Here is an 18,542-nt window from a genome sequence, read left to right on the forward strand (position 1 = left end):
ATCTAGACAGACAGATATCTATATATCTATAGATATATATCTATATCTATATCTATCTAAAGTCTCCTTTCAGTATATCCTACCACTCTGTTTCTCTGGAGGACCATGACCAACACACCATCCAAGCTCACATCTGCTCAGTGTCAAGGATGGCTAATGACTGATATTTATTAAGTGATTCAGTCCTTATAAAGATCATGCATGATGTTTCACAGGTGAGGAAACTAAGGCTCAAGCGTTAAGAAACTGGCCCAAGTTGCACAGCTGGAAAGAGTCAGGCTTTGCACACAGGTGCCACCTGTGAGTCTGACTCTCCTCACTGCTGCACCACTCCCCTGAAAGGAACAGCGAGAGCCCATCTGACTCCTTCGCTGTGCCTCTCCCAATAGCATCCTCAAGAACACCTAGAACAGAAGCATCAACAGTCCCCATAACCATGACGACCACAGCCAGCCATGCAAGAGCCCAGCAGCAATGACGACCACCACTAGAGTCAGCGGTGTCAGAGCCCAACATGACCACCACTAGAGCCAGTGGTCCCCAAGGCTCTGTTTCCCTCCAGGTACCTTTCTGGCACTTTCTGTGTACAAATGCCTTTCCTCCCCACAAGGGCACCATGAGGTAGGCGCTGCTTTATCAAACAAAGCAACATTGCTACACATGAGTTGCATCGCTTGCCTGGGTTAAAGTTACATACAGGGACCAAGTTTCTTGATTATCACTAAGTGCTTGCAATAGCCACAGACTTTCTCAGTGGTGAGGCATGTCACCGTCCACACAGACGCTACTAGGCAGGAACTATAGCTGCCATCAGTTGTTCAGGGTGTCCAGGCCATCCCTGAAGGGCCTCAGTGAAGCCCCTTGTGGTATTAAACCCTTCCCCGCAGTTTGCCCAGGTTGCCTAGAGTGGGTGGCGATGAGGAAAGGTGCAGGGGCCTCTGTGTGGGGACATCACAGTCAGTGGCCCATGGTCTCAAAGGATGGCTGCCACCATTACCCCTCTGTTGTCGGAACTTCTGTTGGGCCAGCCTTCGGCCCAGACCTCACACTGCTGCTATACATGTGACACGAGCCCTGGCAGAGCTCGCAGGATTCTCAGCTGGGGGGCTTCAAAGACAGCCTTACAAAGGCACAAACATCACCCTTCACTCAACCAGCCTGTACCTTGTATGTAACAAGCCTGTGGCTCACAGTCTGCTTGGGAGGCCCACACTTGATATCAGAGCACTGAGGACAGAGTGTAAATCTGGGCTTGCTGAGACAGAGTGTAAATCTGGGCTTGCTGAAGATGCCATGTAGAACAAACCAAGCCCTGCACAAAAAACCCTGTGCGGGGGGAACAGGAGCAGCTCTGGGTGTGGGGTTGGGAGAAACTTTCATTTCATGCTTAAAGTAGTTCATAGTGAGTGAACATCACTTTTATAATCAGAAAAAACATGTAAGGATCTTTTTCTACTTGCCTCCCAAAAACTGAGTATTAGTTTTGTTCATCTGATAAATCCAGAGAGAGACAGAGACAGAGAGAGATTCAGACAGAGAGAGACAGACAGAGACACAGAGAATGAGACAGAAAGATATGGAGAGAGAGAGAGAATTCCTTTGGTTTTGCCTATCTGATTACTAGTGAGACTGAGAGTTTTTGCATATGGTTATTAGTTCTTTGTATTTCTTCTTTTGTGACTCAGTTATTCCTGGATTACACCGTCTTCTCCCTTGGGTTGCTTCTCTTTTGTATGATTGATGCATAAGACTTCCTTATATATTAATGTTTTTAATCCTTTGTCTATTGCATATGTTGCAAAAATGTCTTTGTCTTTTAACTCCACTATTTTATCAGAGGGAAGATACACTTATGGGGACAGATCTAGTGATCTTTCCGTTTGTGAGTTTTGCCTTTTCTGTCGGCCTTGTTAAGTTTTTCTGCATGCTGAAAGATTGTATAGTTGGTGACTTACATGCTATTCTCAGGTTTTTATAGTTGTATTTTTTCCATTTAAGTCTTTAAACCATTTGGGATTCATTTTGATGCAAAACATGAGAGAGGGATCTAAATTTTTTCCCCAGTAGCTGGCTAATTTTAACAACTACAGCTTGGGCAAGTCTTTTCCCACTGATGGAGAAGGCTCCTTGATTGTTTCACAAAGTCCTGTCTACTTCTGGTGAGTCTGAACTTCCTTATTTTCTTTCACTACTTGTTGGCTCAAACAGGAGAATCATTACTATTTTAATTATTGTAAATTTTACAATATCTATTTATATAAAATTGGCCAGGAAAAGTCACCCTCATTATTTTTCTTTTTCAGAATTTCCAAGCTATTTGTCTATATTTATTTTTTCTGAATGAACTTTAGAACATTTTGTTGTGTTCTCCCTAAAGAAAGCTTTGACTTTAGTTTTATTAAATTTCCAAATTTACAGAACAATAGGCTTCACATCCAAAGAGAGGCTATGGGTTTCCATTTCAGTGAAAAAAATGTGTCTGAGAACATGTACTTTTGAGTTAGATGGCCTGGGTTCAAATCCCAACTGAAAAACTTTCTAACTCTGTGACCTTGGGCAAGATAGTAAACCTCTCTGTGCCTCAAGTTCAATAAATATAAAGTGTGGGTAATAAGAGTAGCCATTTCATAGGATGGTTGTACAACTTAAATGAATGTATATTTGTCAGGTGACTAGAATAATGCATGGCGCATTCTTAATAGATGCTAACTTTTCTTATTTGATACTTTCTTCTTTTACTTTCCTCAGTAACATTTTGTAGTCTGCTCCATGTTGGTTCCATATGAGAATGTTGGGGAGGATAAGATGAGTCAACACGATAAGATGAGTCAACACACAGAAAATACAGAACAGCAGATGCCCCATTGTAAGCACTCAATTATATTGTCTTTTTTTTTCCTTTTTCTTTTACTTTTTTCATTCCTGAAACATTATAGAAAAGGGGAGTGGCAGCTGGAGGTATGCTGACCTTCTATATTGTCTTTTTAACATCAAATGACAGTGCCACCTCTTTCTATGCCCACCTGTCACCTTTCAGGCTCATTCCAACTTCAGTACTGTGAAAAATGTTGAATAAAAATAAAAGAGAAAAACACTCATTTTGGACAATGGTCCATATTTTCTGTACACTAAAAATCACCCTTATGTATCTCATGTAATTCAAGTCAGAGAACAAGTCTCTCTGAGACTGTATAGTCCTCATGGGTGAGGGAGAGAGATGGGTCCTCAGCTATTTGTTTTAAATTTCATTCCCAGGCTAAGACTCTCTTTTCTGGGTTTCAGCTGGAATAGGGTTTTCCTGTCTCATTATAAATCTGTGAGTGTGAACGACCATAACAGAAACACTCTATGACCTTTGTGTGCAGTTGTAACTGCACATCCTTTCGTCACAGGAAAATTACAGTAGTAACTTGAATCCCTTATGGTTCATCAAGATGAACAAATTACAGCACTTGACGAGTGAACATTTGAATTAATGCAAGATCCCACAATCAGCATCAGGGCGCACACACATACGATCTATCTGTCCACTGTAGCCACAAGGGCTTCGTGCTCCTTTGTCTCATCATCACAGTCTTTAGCAGATATTTGCTTTCTGCTCATCCTCACTCATGGCTTGTAAGGATTTGTTGGAATATAGTTTAATGAGCAATAGCTGTCAGCTACACACTCCTGGATTGCCATGAGATTTTAAGAAAGACTTTTTCTTCTCATTCATTTCAAACAAAAACAAACAGAAATTCCCCTGCACAGAAAAGATTCCATAGGTGCTAAAACTTTGAAGCTCTAATTTCTAATGGCAGCTGTCTCTTGGATCATGGACTTAGTTAAGTCAATCTCCTTGAACCTACTTTTTACTCTGTGAAAATGGTCATAAAATAATCTCATAGCGGTGAGATTAATCTCACATTCTCATACATGCAAATAATTATGCAAACCTCTAATTTTCCGTAAGGACCATATTTGTGAAATATGACTGACATAGTTTGGATATTTGTCCCCTCAAAATCTCATGTTGGAACATAACCCCCAATGTTGGAGGTGGGTCTAGTGGGAGGTGTTTAAGTCATGACAGTGGATCCCTCATGAATGGCTTGGTGCTATCCCCATGGTAATGAGCGAGTTCTCCATCTATTAGTTCACTCAAGAATTTGTAGTTTAAAAGGGTGTGGCAAGCCTCCTCCTCTTTTGCTCTCTCTCTCACCATGTGACACACCAGCTCCATCTGCTTTGCACCACGAGTAAAACTTCCTGAGGCTTCACCAGAAGCTGAACAGATGCCAACGCCATGCATTTTGGACAGCCTGCAGAATCGTGAGCCAAATAAATCTCTTTTCTTTATAAATTACCTCATCTCAGATATTCCTTTACAGCAGTACAAAATGAACTAATACAATGACTGCATAGCAAATTGTCCTGAGACCTATGCAGTCAGGAATCCAGTGGTGGCTGACCTGGGGCTTCTGGCTCTGGATTCTGTTGTGTGGCTGCAGTCAAGCTGTCATCAGGGCTGTGGTCTCAATTGAAGGCTTTGCTGGGGCTGGAGGATCTGCTTCTAAACTCATTCATGTGTTGTCATCAGATGTCAGCTCCTTGCTAACTGTTGGCCAGAGACTTCAATTCCTTCCTGCATAGACCAACCCATAGGGCTACTCACAAATAATAGTTGGCTTCCTCTAGAGCAAGTGATTTGAGAGAGAGAGAAACAGAGAGAGAGCCAGCCCCAAGACAGAAGTCATAGTTTCTCTGATTGCCTAATCTCATAGTGATATCTCCTCACTACATTGTATACTAATGATCACATAGACCAACCCTGGCCCCATGTTGGAGAGGACCCTACAAGGTGTAAAAACCAGGACATGGGGTCATTGGGGGCCATCTTAGAAGTTGGCTACCAAAAGTACCATAAAAATGCTAAGCTAAATAGGGGGATGTAGAGTATGCTAGCAAGTGTTAAAGAAAAATCAGAATTCATTTTCTCCTTTTGAAAACCAGGCGTCAGTTACAATTCACCCTGGAAACTCCTTCATCAGCAGCCCAAATTCTCAGCAGTGACCTGTTGCCTGCCCAGCCTGGAGAATTTGCCAGCTATTACCAGAACCATGCTCCCAACAGTGCAGAAATAATGGAAATACACCTGCATTCTCTCACCGCAAGAGTATCTTGGGCTCCCCAGAGTCTTCTGGCTGCTTTTAGTTTTGGTTACTCAGTGTGTGCTTGTGAGCACCTCCAGGAAAGGGGATTCTGCCTTGCAGACAACCCCAGGCAGAGTCTGAAACCAAGGTTCTAACCACAGGAATGAACCTTCGGACTTGCCTGCTTAAGACTGCTTAGGACAAAGCCCTGTATCACACAGCCTGCAGCACATCTTCACTTCTGTCTTGCTGTGCGGGCATGCTAAGAGGGCCAGAGGGGAGTGTCTTGGGTCAAATAACACAGGAGACTTAAGAGCAATTTGATCTTACACCTCAAAAAAAGGAAATGTCCAATGGCCGCATGTGAGGGGAACCTGTACATCTTCAAATCCATTGAAAATGTGTTCAGGGGCAGGGTGCGGGTGACTCATGCCTGTAATCCCAGCACTTTGGGAGGCCAAGGCGGGTGGATCACCTGAGGTCAGGAGTTCGAGACCAGCCTGGCCAACATGGTGAAACTCCGTCTCTACTAAAATACAAAAATTAGCCGGGTGCGGTGGCAGGCGCCTGTCATCCCAGCTACTTGATAGGCTGAGGCACGAGAATTGCTTGAACCCGGGAGGCAGAGGTTGCAGTGAGCCGAGATCAGGCCGTTGCACTCCAGCCTCAGCAACAGAGAGCGACTCTGTCTCAAAAAAAAAAAAAAGAAAAGAAAAAAGAAAAAAAAAAAATGAAAATGTGTTCAGGGTATAATATAATGTTCCATTCAAAGACTGTTCCCTAAGCATGTGCCGAGCAGATCTGATGCACCAGCTTGAGCACTGGCGTACGAAGCTGAACCAAGCATAGACAGGCTGACCCTCAAATATCCTCCATTTACAGAGACAGGCAAGCATTGCACACAAAAAAACTATCACACAAGGCAAAATATGGTAAATACTGGTGGAGAAGTCAAAACAAAATAATCTAAGAATTCCAGAGGAAAGAAACACCTTTTTATTATTAAAATTAATAGTTCATAACTAAATCAGTTATTTATTAATTGGGAAGATGCATTTTTCCTACCCTTGTTTGTTTAGACCTGTTATGGGCCCAGCAGTGTGCTGGAACACAGGAGAAAAACCACAGCCCCCTGGGAAGGAACTAGATCTGCACGGATCAGCAGCACAACACGTGACCTTTAGGCCGGAACAGATCTAGGTGGGTTGGAATAAAGCTGTCATCGTGAGAAGCCAATTCTCTGCAGGGGGTAATCAAGGATCTACTGTGGGAGTCATGCTCTGAGGGAGTGCGGACAGATGAAAAGGACACTGACAAGGGGCAGAGAGGTCGCATGGAGGGAACATTTCAGAAGGTACAGCATATACAAGAACATAAAACCATAAAACACCCCCGCATATGGAAACAGTTGCAAGTACTTTGGAGATGCTAGTTTTATAGAACACAAAGGCAAAAGCGAGGCAGCAAAAGGTCCGAAAGTGTGGCTGGGCTGACGAGTGCAGGAGCATGGATTCTTTTCTCTAGGCAGCAGGCCTCCTTTGAGGGCCAAGTAACAAGCCTCTTTGAGAATCTGACAAAGCTCTGGTCACACCTGTTGCAATAGTGCACACCGATACAATTGTATCTACAATTCTGAGGGTCCATGGAGCCCAGGAGCCCCTCTGTGGTGGACCTTCTGCAATATGAGGATAAGAGCGCTCTTACTCGCCTCAGGGATCCCTGGCTGGAATTCTGACTGGAGCGAGATACTCAGATGCTCACCTCAGAGCCACCCTCCAGGCAGCAGAATGGAGGACAGGTCTACAGGAGAGAGGGCAGAGGCAGGGAGCTACTGAATGCATTTGAAAACGTGGTCAACAGCTGAGAGCTTAATGGGTGTCTACCAATATGTTTCCTCGCTCTGAAATGCAGAACACGGCATCAATTTAATAACAGCTGTTTAGGAAAAAGAAGAACTCACTTTAAATAGACACTCTTTTCTATCTCACTCTTTTCATTTAGGATTTTTGGATGGGGGGAGTGGGGCAGTGGAAACCAACTCTGATTAACTTAAACATGACAAAAGTTGGGGCTTATCCTAAGAACACTGGGTATCATACAACCAACAGAGATGCACACACAGCCTCTGTTGGTTGGGTGGATAGGATGCAGGGCAGGAGCCTGGGCACTGCAGGCTGTGAGTCCTGCACAATGAGCGACCCTGTGGCTGATCTCAGACGAGAGCCTCTCTGTGTGTCTTCCCATGAGTTTCCTTCTCCCAAGACAGTGTCTGGTTGGCATATTGAGACCCAGCCCCCATTCCTGGGCTGGGCAGCCCCACCAAAAGCTCCGTGAAATGATACAGAACAAGGCCCCAAAGCAAGGAAGAAAGTGCCATTATCAGAAAAAAATTAAAAATTGTAAAAGTAGGGAAGGATGATGGCTAACCAAAAATAACTGATTTGCAATAGACTGATAAAAGCATATATTTCTCCAGACACATAGGTTTTCTTCTTCATTATCAGACCTTTGCTTACTCAACAAATTTTGTACTTTCTATGTGCCAGGCACTGGGAATTACAGCAGTGGAAAAAAACAGACGAAAATTCCTTCCGTCACTGGCCTCCCATTCTTGTGGAAGTTTGACTCTAAGCATTCTGCAGGTACAGACACTAAAGGCCCTGGCTGCTGTGGCTTGGCCTGTTGCCTGGAGTTAAGTGATGCTGTTCATAACCTACTCAAGTCCTGGACCTCTTTGCCACCACTGGGACGGACAGAATAATATTTTGAAATATCATACTGAAGAATACCATGGTTTTATGCATTTTTCATTTTCAGTTGAGTTCACAGTCTTATTCTTTATCTGAATTTCTATTGCTCGAAATCATCTGGAAGTTTCTGACAGAAGGAATTTCCACAGCTGAGTATGGCACCAGGGTCAAGCATAAGAACTGTACTCTTGGCTGGGTGTGGTGGCTCACGCCTATAATCCCAGCACTTTGTGAGGCCGAGGCAGGCAGATCAAGAGGTCAGGAGATCGAGACCAGCCTGGCCAACATAGTGAAGCCCCATCTCTACTAAAAATACAAAAAATTAGCCAGGCATGGTGGCGGGTTCCTGTAATCCCAGCTACTCGGGAAGCTGAGGCAGGAGAATCGCTTGAATCCAGTAGGCGGAGGTTGCAGTGAGCCGAGATTGTGCCACTGCACTCCAGCCTGGGTGACAGAGCAAGACTCCATCTCAAAAAAAAAAAAAACAAAAAAAAAACAACTGTGCTCTCTACCTTTAATTCATGACTGGGTAGTGTATACCCCAGGCAATGTGGGTGCCTGAAATAACTTTTCCTTCAATGTTGCAGCACCATGTGACTTTTCAGTAAAAATTAGAGACAACTAAATTTCAGTTAAACTTCACCTATTGTGTGTCACCACCAACACAAACAACAGAACCATTGTCCTACAATGATACTACAGTTTACCTCCCAGCTGGTGGTGGTATCCAGGAGTCAGAAGTGTTAGATTGTAAAAAATTACGTGTCTTAGAATGGACAATGCAATTCAATCAGCAGATGGCCAGAAGAATGGAGCCGGAAAAGGCTGACAGAAATGCTCACAGGTGGCTTCTTGGGTCGTTATGAAACAGCTCCTGGGACCTGTCTTAAATGGATGCATCACATGGTGCTTCTCCCCATGTGGCCAGAGTCAGGGCAGTTGAATTCCCAGGTTTCCAGGTTTACACCACAGCTGCAGACATCACAGAGGAGGAAAGCAAGTGGTGGTCCAGGTACAAAAATACTCTTAGGCCTGCGAGCAGCCTGCAACGGCCGATGCGCCCCTGGAAAGGAGAGCTCATCACGCCTCGTGTCCTGCCAGCCCACTAGGCCCTCGGCCAGGCCTCCAGACTCGGCCAACTGTCTGCTGCCCCAGACCTCGTGGTCTCCCCAGCTCTGAGCACAGACTGAGGCAGCCTCCTGTTCTCCAGGCACAGAGATGGTGGTAGGATGTGAACAGCCAAAGCCAGAGAAGCAGCCTGTCTAGGCTACTCCAAAGGTGGTAGAAATATGGAGGTCTCCCACTTCCCAGAGCCAAGGTGAATTGCAGGGTAATTTGAGGCTGACAGACCGGTATGCAGGGACATTCCTCCATGGCCTCCCATGACAGGCTCTGCAGTGCTGGAGGACAGCCATACATATTTGTCCAGTTGCATAGTTCGGGCTTGTGAAAATCAGAACTGAGAAATAAGCTCTTTATTCTCTTTCCAAAAACAATGCTTGAACTCTGACTTCTGCCTCCCCTCCACCTCATTTCTGCTCGATTTTCAGTCTGTTTTCTATTATTTTCACTTCACATCCCTGTGCAGACTTTGCTAGAAATGCAGTGAGTCCAGGTCAAAAAACAATCAGCGCATTATCCTGAACGTATCTGAATACCTCCTTGTTGCTATGAAAACCTACTCATTCTGGGGACTGATTTGAGGCCACTCCTGGCCTTGCTGAGGTGCTCCTCCTCCCAACAGAGAACAGCCTGGCCTTCAGAAGCATGTCTCGTGTCTTGGAGTCACCTGGTATATCCCTAGGCAGGGCCCTGTCCACAGAGCCAGGAGTGGCTGGGTTAGTCCCCCAGTGAACCAGCAGCCACCTCCCTCCCTGGCTGTTTTTCTAGACCTGCCCTCTGCCCAGGGGCTGCATGTATATTTGCTGCTTCCCCAAAAGGGGGCATTTCCCACCGTTCTGGAATTCTTGATTATGCATGCATCTGTGCGTGTGAAGCCAACCCAGTTGCCTGGCACTTTTCATACTGTTCCAACCAGCTGTTTCCAGTCAGTCAGAGTTTCAGCTGGGTTAGCTGTTTCTTCTCTCCTGGACGTGCAGTGCAGCCTGTACTATTTAGACCCTGGTGTCTGCTTGTTTAATCAATGCTGGAGACACGTGGGAAATAGAGATGACCCTGTTCTGAACTGGTTAGGTGGTATGGGCACCAGTAGGGCCTCAGGAGGAAACTTAGCCTTTAAGGAAACCGAGGAGGGTGCACCTGTACAGGGTGGCGCTTCCAGCTAAGGAAGTGTGGGGAGATGCTTCCATGGCTGCTCCATGTCTTTCACTTGTACACTTGCATGTGTATGACCTGGTTGCTTCTGCGTGGGCTGGAGGTTTTCATCCTGAGGTGTGTGGGCAGAATTCTGAGCCCCGAGAACTTGGATGGGGAAAAAAAATTGCATCTTTATTTTCACTAACTTCTAACTACAATTTAGCACTTCCTCCCACTTCAAATGTGGGTGACAAACCACAGTGGTATCAGCACCACCTTTGTGACCCTGTCAATAGAAGAAATCTCAGTTTTCATTTTGCCTTGAATTAGTGTCCACGATCATGACTATTTCATAATTAATGGTCATCACCAGACCACTGTGAGGGCTTGTTCATGCGTTAACAAAGCAGCACCTATATTATGACATTGCAGATGCATTTTTATACTTTAATGATGATTTTCAACAAAATGGATTTTCCTATAATTCTTTGTGTGTGTGTGTGTGGGTTTTTGTTTTTGTTTTTTTTTTTTTTGAGACGGAGTCTTGCTCTGTCGCCCAGGCTGGAGTGCAGTGGCGCAATCTCGGCTCACTGCAAGCTCTGCCTCCTGGGTTCACACCATTCACGCCATTCTTCTGCCTCAGCCTCCCAAGTAGCTGGGACAACAGGCGCCCGCCACTACACCCGGTTAATTTTTTGTATTTTTAGTAGAGATGGGGTTTCACCGTGTTAGCCAGGATAGTCTCGATCTCCTGACCTCGTGATCCGCCCACCTTGGCCTCCCAGAGTGCTGGGATTACAGGCGTGAGCCACTGCACCTGGCCCTTTGTGTTTTGTTTTAAGCATCATTCTGAGAAGGGGACCTGCAGAGGCCACTACAATGCCTCCTCCGCATTCCTGGACCTCATCTTCCAGCTTAACCTTCCAAGTGGAGGAGTGTGCCCTAAGAACCATCCTCTAGGAGCCCCATCCCATGATTTGCAAGGATTGTTGTAAACTCCTTAGCTCCCTCATGTCTTGGGTGGGTTTTACACCTCTCCCAGTATCTCCCCAGGATTCAGTGCAACCTCTGCCAAGGAAGCCAGCTTCACAGCGCCCCTTGGCTACCTTAGCGCCCCCATGTTGCTTCCCAACTTGCGACGGTGCTGCCTGCATCTCTTGAATAAACTACCTGTTCTCAATCTTATGTTTTCAGTTCAACTTATGCAAAATGCAGACTTGGTATATGGGTTGCAGTAGGCTGCAAAGGAGTTTATGGCCCAAAATAAGTCAAGGAACCCAGGCTAGAGGTCCCCCTTCCCTGCTAGTTTACCTTAAACTGTATTTTTCTCCAGGGGATTCCAAGGCATGAGGTCTTGAACTGGAGTGGAGAGATTCTCAAAGATTCCCAAGTTTCCAAGATTTACATTATCATGTAAGTGACAATCTTTGAGAAAAGTGTGTCATACACGTTTTGAATAAGTTACACGCTTTTTATAACTTGGAGCCATCGAGAGGCTTTAGAGTCACACTGGCGTTTGTGTCGATAATTGAGTCGCCACCACGCAATATTCCTGTAACTATCGCAAGAACAGAACAGAGACAGATATAATGTGCAAATGGTACATTCTGGCCAAGAAAAGACCAAGTAAAAATCACTATAGGATTGGTGAGGCTCCAGTAAGAAGAAAAATGAATAAACAATCGAGTCGTCTCAAGATCCATCATAGTTCAGGTGTGCAGGCTCAAAATAAACAGCCATAGGCTGGGCGCAGCGGCTCACGCCTGTAATCCCAGCACTTGGGGAGGCCGAGGCGGGCAGATCACTTAGGTCAGGGGTTTGAGACCAGCCTGGCCAACATGGTGAAACCCTGTCTCTACTAAAAATACAAAAATTAGCTGGCGTGCTGGCAGGCGCCTGTAATCCCAGCTACTCAGGAGGCTGAGGCAGGTGAATCACTTGAGCCCGGGAGGCGGAGGTTGTAGTGAGCTGAGATCACACCATTGCACTCCAGCCTGGACAACAGAGCAAGACTCCGTCTCAAAAAAAGAAAAAAGAAAGAAACAAAACTAAAAGAGTAAACTTTAAATTACCAACATTAGTATTGTTTGCCAGATGATATGTTTGTTTCAACTCAAGCAAGGCTCTAGAGATAACTATGCTCTGTACAGCTATAGCTATAGCTGCAACCTCTGCCTCCCAGGTTCAAGCAATTCTCCTGCCTCAGGCTCCTGAGTAGCTGGGACTACAGGCACCCACCACCACGCCCGGCTAATTTTTTCTATTTTTAGTAGAGATGGGGTTTCACTGTGTTAGCCAGGATGGTCTCGATTTCCTGACCTCGTGATCTGCCCACCTCAGCCTCCCAAAGTGCTGGGATTACAGGTATGAGCCACCACGCCAGCCTAGTTTTGTTTCTATTCAGTTTATACATCTTGTAACTCTTCATAAGAACTATAAGCATAAGGTGTTCTACTAAATTGTTATATATTTCTTCCAGTTATTATAGTTTTGTAACAAATTGCCCAACACTTGGGCAATTTAAGTTTGTTAAATTTCAATTGATTATATTAAATACATAATATATTTGGATTTATATTAAATTCACTTAGGTTGATCACCTAAGTGATCCACCCGCCTCGGCCTCCCCAAGTGCTGGGATTACAGGCGTGAGCCGCTGCGCCCAGCCTATGGCTGTTTATTTTGAGCCTGCACACCTGAGCTATGATGGATCTTGAGATGACTCGATTGTTTATTCATTTTTCTTCTTACTGGAGCCTCACCAATCCTATAGTGATTTTTACTTGGTCATTTCTTGGCCAGAATGTACCATTTGCACATTATGTCTGTCTCTGTTCTTTTCTTGGCGATAGTTAAAGGAATATTGCGTGGTGGCGACTCAATTATCGACACAAACGCCAGTGTGACTCTAAAGCCTCTTGATGGCTCCAAGTTATAAAAAGTTGTGTAACTTATTTAAGTTTAGAACAACCATTTTATTCTGTTCTTGATTCTGTAGGTCAGGAGTTAGGGAAGAGCTCAGTTGGGCATTTTTTACTTGGGGGCTGGAGCAATCCGAAGACCCCACAGAGTTGGACGTCCAGAGCAGTTCACTCACGGGGCTGAATGTTGGCTGGGAGCTGAGTTGAGGCTGTCAACTGGAACACCTACAGGTCACCACCCAGCATGACAGACTCAGGATGGCCAGACATATGATAAAAATTATAAAGTGTTGATGAAAAAAATCAAAGACTTAAACACTTGGACAGACCCACCATATTCATAGATTGAAAGATCAACATAATAAAGATATTAATTATCCCTTAAATGATCCATACACTTAATGCAGTTTCTACCAAAATTCCAGAAATTTCTTTATAGACATAAAAAGGTTTAATCTAACATTGATATGGAAAGGGTGAGACCCTAGAGAAGCCAAAATAATTTTGAAAAATAAGAATAAATAAGGTGGAAAGAATCACTGTTCTCAATGTTCAGACTTACCACACAGTTGCAATAGTCACGACAGTGTGGTACTGGCAGAGGGATAGACACATAGATCAGTGAAACAGCACAGAGAACCCAGAAACAGACCCACACGAATAGGCCCAGTGAATTATTGACAAAGGAGCAAACACAATTCAATAGAGAAAAGAGCAACATCTTTGCTGGAGCAACTCAACATCTACAGGCAAGAAGGAGATGGAGAAAGAAGTGAGAGGAGAGGAGAGAAGAAAGGAGGAGGTGGAGGAGAAGGAGAAGAGGAGAAGAAAGAGGAGGAGGAGGAGGAAGAGAAAGGAGAAGAAGAAGAATGAAGAAAGAAATAAACCTCAACCGAAACATCACACTTTACACAAAAAATTGACGCAAAATAGATCATGGACTTAAACATAAAAGATGTACAACTATACAGCATTGGAGAAAATCTTTGGGACCTAAAGCAAGGCAAAGAATTCTTAGAACTAACACTAAAAGCATTATCTATAAAAAGAACATTTATATATTCAACTTTATCAAAATTAAAATTTTTTCTCTGTGAAACAAACACCCTTTTAAAAGAATGAAAAGACAAATTAAACACTGGTAGGAAATATCTGCAAATCACATATCTGACAAAGATCTTGTATCTAGACTATATAAAAACCCTCAAAACGCAACAGTAAACAACAACAACAACAAAGAATTCATTTAGAAGATGAGCAAAAGTCGTGTACAGACATTTCACCAAAGAGGATATACAGATGGCAAGTAAACTCATGCTGCAAAGATATTCAACATCATTAGCTATTAGAGAAATCCAAATTCAAACCACAGTAAGATTTCACTACATACTTATCAAAGTGGCTAAAATGAAAAATAGTGACAATACCAAATGTTAGCAAGGATATGAAGAAAATGGATCACTCATATATTGCTACTGTTAATGAAAAATGGCACAGGCACTCTGGGAAATAGTTTGGCAGTTTCCTATAAAATTAAACATTCGTATCCCATATGACTCAGATATCGTACTCTTGAGCATTTATTCCAGAGAAATGAAGACTTATTTTCATGCAGGAACTAGTAAACAAATACTTAGAGCAGTTTTACTGATAATAACCAAGAGCTGGAAATTAGTCACATGTTCTTTGGAAACTGAATGGTTAAAGAAACTGTAGTAATCTACACCATGGAATACCAGTCAGCAATAAAAAGGAGCAAGTGATTGATACACACAAATGTAGACAGACCTGAGGAGTATTATGCTGAGTGACAAGAGGCATTCCCTAAAGAATCCATCCTGAATGATCCCATTTATGTTAACATCATGAAATAACACAATTATCAAGGTGGAGAGCTGATCAGTTGGTTGCCAGGGGTCAGGGATCAGGTAGTGATGGGAGTGGCTATAAAATGTAAAATGCGAGAATCTTGTGGTGATGATTCAGTGGAGTATCTTGATTGTGGTAGTGGTTATGCAAAGCTCCATGACAAAATTGCATAGAGCTATACAAACATAAATTGAATGTATAACTGATGAAGTCTGAATAAACTCTACAGATTGTGCCAATGTAAAAAAAAAAAAGTACTGTGAATTTTTAAATCTGGAGGAAAGAAGAACTACATAGGTTTCCTGGTCTTTTTTCCCTTGCATTTGAGGACTGTTAGAAACAGCTGCTGGATAAAGTAAACTAGGTGCACAATTAAAGGCCCAGAGCCATACACTAAACTGGGGGGATGTGAGCTAAGAAATAAACACTTGGTCCCTGCCACTGTTTTCTGACACAAAGTTCCCAATTCCCTTGGAATTTCCTGGGTGAATGGAGTGTCTTTTTTTTTTTCTTTTTTTTTTTTTTTTTTTTTGAGACTGGTTCTCAGTCTGTCACCCAGGCTGGAGCACAATATCACAATCACAGCTCACTGCAGTCTTGACCTCCCAGGCTCAGGTGATCCTCCCACCTCAGCCTCCCAGGGAGCTGGGACTACAGGCCCACGCCACCACACCCAGCTAATTTTTTATATTTTTTGGTAGAGACTAGGTTTCACCATGTTGCCCAGGCTGGTCTCAAACTCCTGGGCTCAAGTGATCCTGTCTTGGCCTCCCTAAGTGTTGGGATTGCAGGTGTGAGCCACCACACCTGGCCAGGAATGTCTTTTGTTCTAATGAGGCTACTCTTGGTGTGCTTCCGGTAGCTTTGGATGGGGGCTGGTCACCAGAAAGACCAAGCCATCATTAGAAGCTTGGAACTTCCAAGCTCCACCTCCCATTCTCCCTGGAGGAGAGAAATGCTGGAAATTGAGTTAATAATCAACCATGACTATGTGATGAGGCCTCCATAAAAATCCCTAAACTATGGGGTTCAAAGAGCTGCCAGGTTGGTGAGCACATTCATGTGCCAGGAGGGTGACACATCCAAATTCCATGGGGAAAGAAACTCCTGCACTCAGACCCCTTCCAACTTTTTATGTACCTTTTAATCTGGTTGTTCATCTGTATCCTTTGTAACATCCTTTACACTAAATCAGTAAATATAAGTAAATGTTTCTCTGACTTTTGCAAGCCATTGAAGCGAATTATCAAACCTGAGGAGAGGGTCATGGGAACCCCTGATTTACAGCCAGTTGGTCAGAAGTACCAGTGACAACCTGGGACTCGATATCTGAAGTGGGGGCTATATTTGTGTGGCTGAGTCCTTAACTTTTGGGGTCTGCACTAACTCTAGGTAGTTAGTGTGAATTGGTTGGTGTCCAGAGAGTTGGAGAATTAATTGGTATGGGAACCCGCTCCACACACACACATACACATTTGGTGTCAGAAATGTCGTGCGTATAGAAAAACAGTTTTTCCTTTTAGGGGTTTTCCTTAAGGAATCATGCAAAGACCTAAGGCAGTAGGTCTCAAGCTTTGCTGCACATCAGAATCAGCTAGAGAACTGTAAAATGTACTAGTCTGATTCCCACCTTCACAGATTCCCATTTAATTGGTTTGGGGTACAATCCAGGCATTGGCAGTTTTGAACGTTTTGCAGGTGATTCTGACTTACAGCAAAGGTTAGGAAACATTGCCCTAAGACATTCCTCCCTGATTCCCACTCAGGATTAAAGCATACACCAAACTGGGCAGAATAAACCCTTGCACTGTGCAAACTCTAGAAAGGTGGTAAGAACATGGTCTATCCTGATCTTAAGCTATAGCATAACAGGCAAAGGAGGAGAGAGATAAATCAGAATCCAGACAGCAAAGAAGGTACCCACGTCGTACAAGAACAAGTAGAATTTCAAGTCAGAGCCTCTCAAACATGAATAAAATGAAATGAAACCACATGGCAACAACATAGTCATTCACAGCAATAGAGTGCAAATACACAAATAAGGAAAAGTAATTCAAAAGACACCCAGAGAACCCAAGAGAAGAAAACATAACTCAAGGACAGAAGAAAATTCCACAATTCCAACTAGTTTATCCTCTAAAAATTTTGACGAAAAACATATAACAATCAAAACTCAAAGAGATGATGAATGATTTTAAAAACATGAAATAAACAGGGAAATTCAAACATAAGGAAACAGCTTAAGGATGAAAGCAGTGTTATTGCAGAACTAATTTAAATTATAACAGGAACAGAGTCGATATCATTGAAAATTGAATTACTGATATAGAGAAAATAATGACACTGAATGCAGATTTTTAAAAGGAATTGAAGTAATTAGAAGCTAATAATTATAGAAGAGAGACAGAGACAAGCCAACAAAAGAAAAACTGTCTCTGAAGAAAAGACTCCAAAAAAATGTAACAGAAGATTAAATCAAAGTTATAGTACAAAAAGAAAAAAAAAAATTTAAACAAAGAGGGAGGCTGGCTGGGCGTAGTGGTTCACACCTATAATCACAACACTTTGGGAGGCTGAGGCAGGTGGATCACTTGAGCTCAGGAGTTTGAGATTAGCCTGAGCAACATGGTGAAACCCCATCTCTACCAAAAATACAAAAAAATTAGCCAGGTGTGGTGGCATGCGCCTATGTTCCCAGTTACTCAGGAGGCTGAGGTGGGAGGATCGCTTGAGTCTGGGAGGCAGCAGTTGCAGTGAGCCAAGATTGCGCCACTGCACTCCAGCCTGGGTGTCAGAGTGAGACCTTGTCTCAAAAACAAAACAAAAGAGGGAGGAAACCTCAAATCTGCAGATCACAACCATTAATCGATCCAACTAAACAGAATTGATTTAGTAGGTTAACAACTACCTTTGCTAGTGGAATCTAATAGGATAGAATGAGACGTATTGTAAAAAATACGGTCTCATCAAACATGCATCGAAGTGTTTTCAGCCAGTTACAGTGGCTCATGCCTATAATTCCAGCACTTTGGGAGGCCAAGGCAGGAGGATCACTTGAGGCCAGGAATTTGAGACCAGCTGGGGCAACATAGTGAGACCCCATCTCTAAATTTTTAAAAATCACGAAGTGTTTTGTATGTTCACGTGTGTGTCTGTGTGTGCATGTGCACCTAAAGCAAGTCCCAATGTCAAATGTATTTCTTTCTTAGGAATGTGTTCAAAGATTAAAATTTGAGGCCATGCGTGGTGGTTCATGCCTGTAATCTCAGCACTTTGGGAGGCCAAGGCAGGCAGATCAGTTGAGCCCAGGAGTTCAAGACCAGCCTGGGCAACATGCCAAAATCCTGTCTCAAAAAAAAAAAAAAAAAAAAGAAGAAGGAAAGAAAGATTAGCTGGGTGTGGAGTGGCACGTTCCTGTGGTCCCAGTTACTCAGGAGGCTGAGGTGGGAAGATTGCTTAAGCCTAGGAGGCAGAGGTTGCAGTGAGCCACTGAACTCCAGCCTGGGTGGCAGCAATACCCTGTCTCAAAATAAAAGAAAATAAAAATGTGAAATGCCATACATTGCACAAACTTGAAAGCTAGATCTTTCCACCCTGATGTACTTGTCTCA

This window comes from Gorilla gorilla, chromosome 13, assembly GCF_029281585.2.
Source record: "Gorilla gorilla gorilla isolate KB3781 chromosome 13, NHGRI_mGorGor1-v2.1_pri, whole genome shotgun sequence".
Lineage (NCBI taxonomy): Eukaryota > Metazoa > Chordata > Mammalia > Primates > Hominidae > Gorilla > Gorilla gorilla.